Source organism: Sparus aurata, chromosome 4 (assembly GCF_900880675.1).
Source record: "Sparus aurata chromosome 4, fSpaAur1.1, whole genome shotgun sequence".
Lineage (NCBI taxonomy): Eukaryota > Metazoa > Chordata > Actinopteri > Spariformes > Sparidae > Sparus > Sparus aurata.
In genome coordinates, this window is record NC_044190.1 from 3,247,737 (window position 1) to 3,258,260 (window position 10,524).

The 10,524-nt window shown below is 45.2% G+C and overlaps 1 long non-coding RNA gene across 1 annotated transcript; it reads right to left on the reverse strand.

Moving 5' to 3' along the window:
- Positions 1-2,386: 2,386 nt before the first annotated feature.
- On the reverse strand, positions 2,387-8,342 carry LOC115580679 (uncharacterized). The gene is made up of 4 exons (XR_003983900.1): positions 8,248-8,342; positions 2,941-2,968; positions 2,699-2,806; positions 2,387-2,554 (listed from the first exon to the last, which is right to left on the reverse strand). It is a non-coding gene; the product is annotated as an uncharacterized LOC115580679 (long non-coding RNA).
- Positions 8,343-10,524: the final 2,182 nt, after the last annotated feature.

Here is a 10,524-nt window from a genome sequence, read left to right on the forward strand (position 1 = left end):
TGATAGTCTTTCTGCCAACATGTTTATACTCACAGTTACAGTGTCAACAGTGGAGTAGAGTGCACACTAAAAACAGTTGGGCTAAAAAATAACCCAATGTTTAAGTTAAGGAAGTAGTGGAGCTCGGCATAACCCCACACTATTCAATTTAACCCAATTGCTGGGTTGAATAAGGACAAACCCCTTTTTTGGGTTATTTTAACCCAACAGGTTGGGTTATTTTTTTCCACCCAACTTTTGGGTTGAATATTTAACCCAAAAGTTGGGTTATGCTAACTACAATGTTGGGTTATTTTAACCCAACTATTGGGTCAAAAAAGCGATAAATTGCGCAACCCAACAGTTGGGTTAGAAATAACCCAACATTGTAGATAGCATAACCCAACTTTTGGGTTAAATATTCAACCCAAAAGTTGGGTCGAAAAAAATAACCCAACCTGTTGGGTTAAAATAACCCAAAAAAGGTGTTCGTCCTTATTCAACCCAGCAATTGAGTTAAATTGAATAGTGTGGGGTTATGCCGAGCTCCACTACTTCCTTAACTTAAACAGGCTCCTTTACTTCCTGTCTTACATTATTGGACAAACTGATTAATCCAGGTCCCAGCTGGCATTTTAACGTTGAGTCACTGTTGAATCAACGTCAGGTGCTAGTGCTGGATAACCGTTGAATTTTGTTTAGATTTTGCAAATCTAATCAACGTTGAAATAGTAACGTCATTCCTATGTCACGTTTCTCAACATAGGTGAATTTGCCAACATTGAATCGATATTGATTTTAGTTTAGATTTTGCAAATCCAATCAACGTTGAAATTTCAACGTCACTAAAAATTCCTGCTTTTCAACATAGTTTGACACACTATATATTTTTGTTACACTGTTTTTACTAAAGTAATGATGTGTTCAACAGAAGCTCCAGTAACAATTAACACCTTAAAATGGATACATTTACACTAAGTACACAACCACACCATTTTAACCAAACTCAATATTTATTAGTTTGTGTTGTCATTGTTTTAAGTACACATTAGTCACATATGTTGAGTTTTGTTTAAAATTTTTGAGGCAATGGATTGCCTCAATTACATTGAATTTAACAAACTTAATATATCTAAAAGTCATGAACATCTGCTACTGAACAGTATTTTCTTGCCCACTCCCTTGTAGCACACTTCAGTGTTAAAATTAAACAGAAAAATAAATAAACATTTATAAATTAAAATAATTGGAACAAAAAATAGATTGTAGAGATGCAAGAAGTAGATTAACTGATTATTTGCAAAATTTTTAAGAAGAAAAACTCAAAATTTTCTGATTCTAGCCTTCCAAATGTGTTCTTGGTCACTTGAGGCCCTAGGAAATAGATATTTTTCACAAATTTCTGATATTGACCAAACAACTAATCTGATAGTCAGTAAAATAATCAGTAATCAAAAACAATAATAAATAATACACTAATGAAATTAGCTTTTGTTATCAGCTATAAAAGTGCCTTTTGCTTCCTGGCTAATTCATTTCAATGACGACTCACAGGGTGGTAGTGAACTGGATTGTGTCATGGTCAGTGATGACAGTAAGGAGGCCCACTGCAACACCATCAAGCTCTGGCTCATCAGACTCGTCCTGAATGAATGAAAAAGAGATACTAATCACAAACTAACACATGGAACAGAACAGATGACATTTCATTTATCTTTCTTTAACCAAGTCCCATTGAAATCCAATACCTCTTTAACAAGGGAGACCTGGGTCTCATTGTAAGAGGTGGAAAACATAAGATCCATGATTCAAATCCTCACAAATTACCAGAGAATCTAAGTAGTGTGAGCGACTGAAACCAAACTAAAAGACATTTACAGGAAAATGTTTTACTGAACATCTTCAGTAAAACATAACGCTGAACATAACGCCAATACAGTTCCTTTGTAGGGAAGAGAAAGAAAACAGACCATAAGAAAACTGTATGAGTAGACTAAACAAAGGTAAGTCCTAAAACATGTTATTTTGATGAACTGTTTACATAATAGACAGTAGTCAGTAACTTAAGGAGACTCACTGTGCAGGTTCTGAAAAATCCAGGAACATCCTCGAACAGATACACAGGAAGGGCGTGGAGGACAGTAGAGCGCTTGGTGTGGATGTCATGGATATCCTATTCACATAAAAACAGAATTGTATACACTGAAGAATTTACTGAACAAAGCTGATTTTAAACAGTCCAATCAGAACATATGTCCACAAATACCCTGTTCACATATTTAATGCAATCAGACAAATGGCAAACACAAAGTGGACTAATTGCAAAATTCAAAAAGCTCATTTGAATCATTGAACCTGTTCAGTGTTGTGATGGTTCAACCTATGAAATGTGTAATAATCTGTTTACCTGTTCATTGTGGATTTTTAAATTTGCAGCCAGAGAATCTGCTGTCTTCCCAGTTTTTGATGCCTTCTGTCTGAATAAGGTCATCAGTCGAGGAAGATGGTGGTCATGCTCAGCATAGAATGTGTTGGGCAGGTTCTGATTCATAATCCGCTGGAACTCTGCATACAACTACATTGAAATAACAGCAGGAGAATACAGCAACAACACTTAAAAAAACAGTTCAATTTGAAGAATCTAGCACACATTGATGAAGCGGCCAGATGAGTAAGAATCACAATTTTCACTTTAAAAGAGAGAGCTGATCCATATTACCTAAGATTCTATTTTGAGAGCAGGCCAGAGGTCCATGAGCTCGTTCACTGCTGGGCAGGACATCACTATGGTCTGTCGGCGTGGGAAAATGTGGTCTCCATCATCTTTCTAATGAAGGGGAAATGTACAAATGCAATCAGTATAGAGACATATAGGGCTGATTCTGGAATAGTGGCTGTGCTGCAGCCTTTGGTGTCTAAATAACTGTATTCTGGAGGTGAAAGAAGCTGAGCACAACTTACACGTCCAGATCATTTTGGAACCAGCAACCTAAAAGGCAAAGAAAATAATTACAAAATTAAGACCACCATCTAAAAGGCAAATGCAAAACGTTAAATATCAATTAGGAAGATGGTAACGTTATTCATGAACAGAACACATTCATGACTTATTGAATTGAATACGGCAAAAAGTTTTCCTTGATCAAACTGGCAAGTAGAATAAACAATGGTATATGTATGTGGGAGGTCATATGATTTAGGGTTAACTTACCAAAGTAAAACATTGTCTTAGAAAAACATTTTATTGGTATTTACAGAGGCGGGAGTGGCAGTTGATAGAAGAATTCATTCATTGGATTAATGTTACCTGGTTGTCACGACCAGGTAACCACAACAATAGTTCGGACTCAATAGCACGACAAGACTCGGGATGGGCAGGGCAAAGTTCTTTACTAGGGAAAGTTCGGTTCATTACACAAGAGATCAGTCAGCAAGGCAAACACACCAGACAGGGAGCAGGCAGGCAAGTGAGTCGGTACACGGGTGATCATTCAGCGAAGGCAGACGAACCAGACGGGGATCAGGCAGGCAGGGAGGTCGGTACACAGGAGGTCAATCAGCGAAGGCAGATAAATCCGACAGGGAGAAGGCAAAGGCGAAGTCGTACGGACACGGGCGAAGTCGAACACCAGGAGACACTTAGGGAACGAAGGATAACAGAGCTGGGACGTTTCTGCACGGAGACAAGAAGACGAACTGGCAACTAACACAAGACACTTTTCACGGTAAACACCGGCCCGCCGTCAATGAACTGGGGGGGGGTGGTGGGGGTCTGGAGGCTAGGACCAGCACACTCTCCTTTACCGGCTTGATCCGCGACACATGGAACGTCGGGTGAACCCTCAGGGACCTCGGGAGCTTGAGTCTAACGGCTGTCGGATTCACCACCTTGGAGACAGGAAAAGGGCCAACAAAGCGAGGGGCCAACTTACGAGATTCGACCCTCAGAGGAAGATCCTTAGCCGACAGCCACACCTTTTGCCCGGTCCTGTACTGGGGAGCTGCACTTCTCCTGCGATCCGCTGCCTTCTTAGACCTATTCGAGCTACGGAGCAGAATTAGACGGGCTGCCGACCAGATCCTGCGGCAGCGTCGAATGAGGGCCTGGGCTGAGGGCACGCTGACCTCCTCCTCCAAAGCTGGGAACAGCGGTGGTTGGTAACCATAGGCACACTGGAAGGGAGGGAGACCAGAAGAAGAACAGGGCAGGGTGTTGTGTGCATACTCCACCCAGATAAGGTGTCTGCTCCACCTAGTAGGATTTTGAGACACCAGGCAGCGTAGACCCGTCTCCAGCTCCTGGTTTAAACGTTCGGTCTGGCCATTAGATTGGGGATGGTATCCCGAAGTGAGAGTCTAAGCATTACTTCAGCCGTTTCTTTGGCTGAAGGCAGCTTGGGCAGAGGGATAAAGTGAACCATTTTAGAAAACCTGTCCACCACAGTGAGGACAGTTGTGTTACCTTCTGATGGAGGCAAACCTGTAACGAAGTCCAGGGAGATGTCAGACCAGGGGCGATGAGGCACTGGAAGGGGGCATAGGAGACCAGCAGGAGGGTGTCGGGACACTTTGTTTCTGGCGCACACCGGGCAGGTAGCCACGTATTCACTGACCTCCTTATCCATAGCAGGCCACCAGAATCTTTGTTTAATGACAAAGCAGGTCCGTTTGGTTCCAGGGTGACAGGACAGGAGGGAGGTGTGGGCCCAGTGGATTACCTGTGAGCGCAGAGGGACAGGCACAAACAACCGATTCTCGGGGCAACTGTCAGGCGTAACAAAGTCAATATTAGCTTGCCTGACCTTCTCCTCGATAGCCCATGTGACCGCCCCGATCGTGCAGGATGAAGGCAGGATTTCACCGGGGGATTTCAGACTGGAGTCCGGCTCGAACAGGCGGGACAGGGAGTCTGGCTTGACATTCTTAGAGCCGGGTCGGTAGGAAAGAGAAAAGTCAAAACAGTTAAAGAATAGCGCCCACCTGGCTTGTCTGGTGTTGAGGCGTTTGGCAGATCGGATGTATTCCAAGTTCTTGTGATCTGTCCAGACGAGGAATGGGTGTTTAGCTCCCTCCAGCCAGTGACGCCATTCTTCAAGAGCCACCTTGACAGCGAGGAGCTCCCGATTTCCCACATCATAGTTTCTCTCCGCGGAAGAGAGCCTCCTGGACAGGAAGGCACAGGGATGTAACTTGTTGTCTGTTGATGTCTGGTAGAGAGAGGATATGTGCCTAGGTGAAGCGCTTTCGGAGCTTTTGGAACGCTAGATCTGCTTGGGGGTTCCACTGGAACTGGACCTGAGGAGAGGTTAGAGCATGCAGGGGAGCAGCAATCGTACTGAAGTTACGAATAAAACGTCTATAAAAATTGGCAAACCCCAGGAAGCGTTGCACCTGCTTACAAGTGGTGGGAGTGGGCCACTCCTCCACCGCCCTGACCTTAGCCGGATCCATCTGGATGCTGTTACCTGACACAACAAAACCCAAAAAAGACACTGTGGAAACATGAAATTCACATTTCTCAGCTTTAACAAAAAGCTGATGATCAAGAAGACGCTGCAGGACCTGGCGCACATGTCTTATGCGCGTCTGTTCGTCTGCAGAGAAGATCAGAATGTCATCCAAGTACACAAACATAAACTTGTCCAGCATGTCACGGAGGACGTCATTGACCAATGCCTGGAAAACAGCAGGAGCATTAGTTAATCCAAACGGCATCACTAAATACTCATAGTGTCCACTAGGAGTGTTAAAGGCGGTTTTCCACTCATCCCCCTCCCTTATTCTGACAAGATGATAAGCATTGCGGAGATCTAACTTAGTAAAACACTTAGCATCTTGTAGCAGTTCAAAAGCAGAGGAAATGAGGGGGAGAGGATACCTGTTCCGAATGGTGATACTGTTCAGACCTCTGTAGTCAATGCATGGGCGGAGAGTCTTATCCCTCTTATCCACTAAGCAAAACTGTGCTCCAGCAGGGGAGGAAGACTGCCTGATGATCCCAGCCTCCAGAGAGGATTGGATATAGGTCTGCATAGCCTCCCTCTCCGGTGCAGACAACGAGTAGAGTCGGCCTCGAGGCGGAGATGAACCGGGGAGCAGGTTGATGCAGCAGTCATATGATCGATGAGAAGGCAGAGAGGTAGCTCGGGTCTTGTTAAACACCTCCTTTAAATCTAGGTAACAGGCAGGAACATTCGAGATATCCAGGAAATCAGCGACCGGGGAGACCAGATGAGACAAGGGTGGAGGTGGCGGGGCAGGCTCAGAAGGAAAGCAGACAGGATAACAGTCCTTACCCCACCCCAAAATTTCCCCCGAAGACCAGTTAATGTGAGGGTTATGTTTAGAGAGCCAAGGAAGACCCAGCAGCAGGGGATGAGAGGGAGAGCTGTATAAGAGAAAGCTCAGAAACTCGCAGTGCCCTTTAGCCATTATCAGCTGAATGGGTTGAGTGTGGTGGGTTACCTTACATAACAGGCGTCCATCAAGGGAGCTGGCCTCCAGGGGTTTGGTCAGAGGAAACAGTCTTTAGTTTGTCCCTCTCCCTCTCGAAGAGTCTTTTATCAATCTTCATGGCTAGAGAGATGATGGAGTCCAGATCCCCAGGAAGTTCTAGTGGCGCCATCTGGTCCTTCAGGTTTTCAGCCAACCCATGGAGAAACGCATCACACAGAGATGACGAGTTCCAGCTGCTGTCTACCGCCAGGGTGCGGAATTCAACGGCGTAGTCTGCCACCCTGCGTTTACCCTGACGAAGCCCCATCAGCGCTCTGGCCGCCTCCCGACCCGGGTTGGTTTGGTCAAAAATTTTAGAGAGAGCATCTTGAAAACTGTCCACTGAGTTACATACCAGTGAGTTTCTCGCCCACTCCGCTGTGGCCCATGCTTCGGCTTGGCCGGATAGATGAGAGATCATGTATGCTACTTTGACACGATCCGTAGGAAAAGCGGCAGCCTGCATCTCAAAGTGTAATCCGCACTGGACTAGGAAAGAGCAGCAGTTGTCTGATTCCCCAGAAAACCGCGTCGGGCTGGAGAGATGAAGTTTCTGAGCTGGAGCTGGAGCAGGAGCAGGAGCCGGGACCGTCGGTTCAGCTGGAGAAGTGAGGGCGGGAGCAGGAGATCCTGCTGGAGCCGACATGGCGGTGTATAGTTCTCCAACACGTCCGGACAGCTGCTGATGTGCCTCACCTAGGGCGTTGAGTTGTTCGCTGGCAAGAGCTTGAAACTGCTGTTGTTGGGTGGCCATCTCCTGGATCTGCTGGGCGATCGAGGTGAGTCGCCCCTCGTAGCCATGAATCCGACTGCCCTGCGCCCGGAGCGCAGCGCGCACCCAGTCAGCTTCGGCTGAGTCCATGTTATGGCCAGTTCGTACTGTCGCGACCAGGTAACCACAACAATAGTTCGGACTCAATAGCACGACAAGACTCGGGATGAGCAGGGCAAAGTTCTTTACTAGGGAAAGTTCGGTTCGTTACACAAGAGATCAGTCAGCGAGGCAAACACACCAGACAGGGAGCAGGCAGGCAAGGAAGTCGGTACACGGGTGATCATTCAGCGAAGGCAGACGAACCAGACGGGGATCAGGCAGGCAGGGAGTTCGGTACACAGGAGGTCAATCAGCGAAGGCAGATAAATCCGACAGGGAGAAGGCAAAGGCGAAGTCGTACGGACACAGGCGAAGTCAAACACCAGGAGACACTTAGGGAACGAAGGATAACAGAGCTGGGACGTTTCTGCACGGAGACAAGAAGACGAACTGGCAACTAACACAAGAAACACAGGACCTATAAATACACCACCCACTACCACCAGGTGAACCAGATCAGGGAGGAGACTGGCAATCAGAAAAGTGGGTGAAACCAAACGAGCGGGGAAGGGGGAAAAGAGAGAAACAGGCAAAGAGAACACCTAGTGTCCACATTGAGGCATAACACTGGTACTATCTTTATCATATCTCCAGTTATCTTCCTTAACTCTGTCTTGACTTCTTGAAACTGGAACAGAGAGATGCAATGATGGGAAATACATTCATCACATATCAAAATATACTGTTTGTGAGCTTGGCTCCTCTGAGAAATCAAGTTGTAACCTAGGTTAGCTAATGTTAGCTCGCTAGTTCTAGCAGCTAACCATTACATTCATTGTAATTGGTTGGCTAGTTAGCACCATGGTGGCTAGCGGAGTTTTGCCTGTGCTGTAAAAATACTTTATTACAATCCATGGCGTAAAAGTAAAAGTGAATAAATATTAACATTCAAAACTTACAGTAAGTCCTGACTGCTGCCGCGTAGGTCAAGCTTTCTGACTCCTGTTGCTTCCGGCCGCCAAGCGTCTCTCTGCAACGTTCAAACTTTTCTTCTTCTGTGTTTTTTCAAAGAGCGGTAAGGAATCAGTGTAGTATGCGCATTAGCGCATACTACACTGATTAACTCGGAATAAAAAATTATGGCCGCATTGGTTAACATAGAAGCATTACTGTTGTGTTAGATAGAGGACTGAACATTGCAACTGAAATACACTGATTTTTCACAAGGTGTCCAATTTTTAAACTAGAATTTTACAGTACAAGTGGCAGCAGCCAGGGACAGAGTGATCTTTGATAGAATAAATGCTGCTGCAGATCAGACCTGTTTAACTGTGTGTGTGTGTGTGTGTGTGTGTGACTGTGCGCGCCTTTGTGTGTAAGTATGATAGAATCTGCCACAAAGTAATCACCTGAGTACTTTCCTCAGCAATAGACTGATTAAGAATAATTTTGTCTGATGGCTACCGCTTGAGCTGTAGCCTCTAGATTTAGTGGGCGAAACTGCTTTCTGCTTCTCCAATTTTAAAACATAATTTCATGCCTTTCCAAAATAGTAGACTCTTGACTTTGTACAGCACATAAATGTCTACACCCTCCCTTTTTTAGTGGGCCCTCAGGTCTGCACAAAAAAGACCACAGACATCTGCCAAGTAGGGGAAAAATGGTTCACTAAGTGAAGTTTAACTGCCTTTTATGAAATGGACCGAAATGTAATTATAAACTTAAGATGGAACACTGTTCATATGGTTCATCAATAACTTGAATTGATTACCTTTAGTTAACATTAAAGATATTACCAACAATGAGCACTGAGTCAACCAAACCATGACCTTTGTCATTTTTCGTTTTGAAAGACTGTGATGGAATATTGTAATGACACTGAATGTCCCTAACTCTTTTTCTGGTGCCATCATGAGGCCAAATATTTGGTTTTGATAAGAGGGAAGGCATTTTACTTAGGGTTAACAATTTTGGTGTTGAGATAAATCTTTAAGAAAAAATTATACTTAATGGAATTACATTTTTTTGCATGGATAATCCAGCCCAGTCTAACGCAAAAGCATGAAATAGACCTGCAATCGACTAGAATACAGAGCGTTTGGGTGGTGGTTTGGCTTGCCTATGTGCAGAAATTGTATGATGGGAACAATGAAGGATCACTATTCAAAGGGCCAAAAAGTCTCTGACAGGATGAGGTCAGATAAGGGTGGGTGCTTTATTCATAGGACTAATGGATTTATAAACATATTCAGATATACACTTCCCCAAAAAATTAAGGGAATACTTGATCATCACATTATAACAACAGGTCAGAGGAGTTATAGAGTATGATGGCATGAGGGCCAAACGAGTTCTTGAGTCTGTTGGTCCTGCACTTGGGAAGGAGCAGCCTTCCACTGAACAGGCTCCTCTGGTTGCTGATGACGGTGTGCAGGGGCTGGCATTGTCAATAATGTCCAGCAGTTTGTCCAGTGACCTCCTCTCTGCCACCATCACCAGTGAGTCCAGCTTCATGCCGACCACAGAACTGGCCCGCCTGATCAGTTTATCCAGTCTGGAGGTGTCCTTCTTGGACATGCTGCCCGACCACCACACCACAGTGTAGAAGAGGAAGCTGGTAACCACAGACTAGTAAAACATCCACAGCAGTTTGCTGCAAATGTTGAAAGACCGCAATCTCCTCAGGAAGTACAACCTGCTTTGTGTCTTCCTGTACAGGTGGCTGGTGTGTGTTGTCCAGTCAAGTTTATTATCCAACCACAGCCCAAGGTATTTGTATGATTGCACAGCCTCCACCTCAGCTCCCTCTTGCAAGACTGGCTGCGGTCTTGGTCTGGACCTCCCAAAGTCAATGACCATCTCCTTCGTCTTAGAGGTGTTGAGCTGTAGACAGTTAGTGTGATACCAGGGAGCAAAGTCCCCCACCAGACTCCGATACTCCTCCTTTTTGTCACCCCTGATACATCCAACGATGGCTGTGTCATCAGCGTACTTCTGTATGTGACACAGCTCCGAGTTTTAACAGAAGTCTGAGGTGTACAGGGTGAAGAGAAGAGGAGCCATCACTGTGCCCTGGTGGGCTCCAGTGCTGCTGACCACAGTGTCAGATGTGGTGTCCTTCAGCCTGACGTACTGTGGCCTGTCAGTGAGGTAATCTTTGATCCAGTCCACCAGATAGGGGTCCACTCCCATCCTGTTCAGTTTGTCCTGAAGTATAGGGGGCTAGATGGTATTAA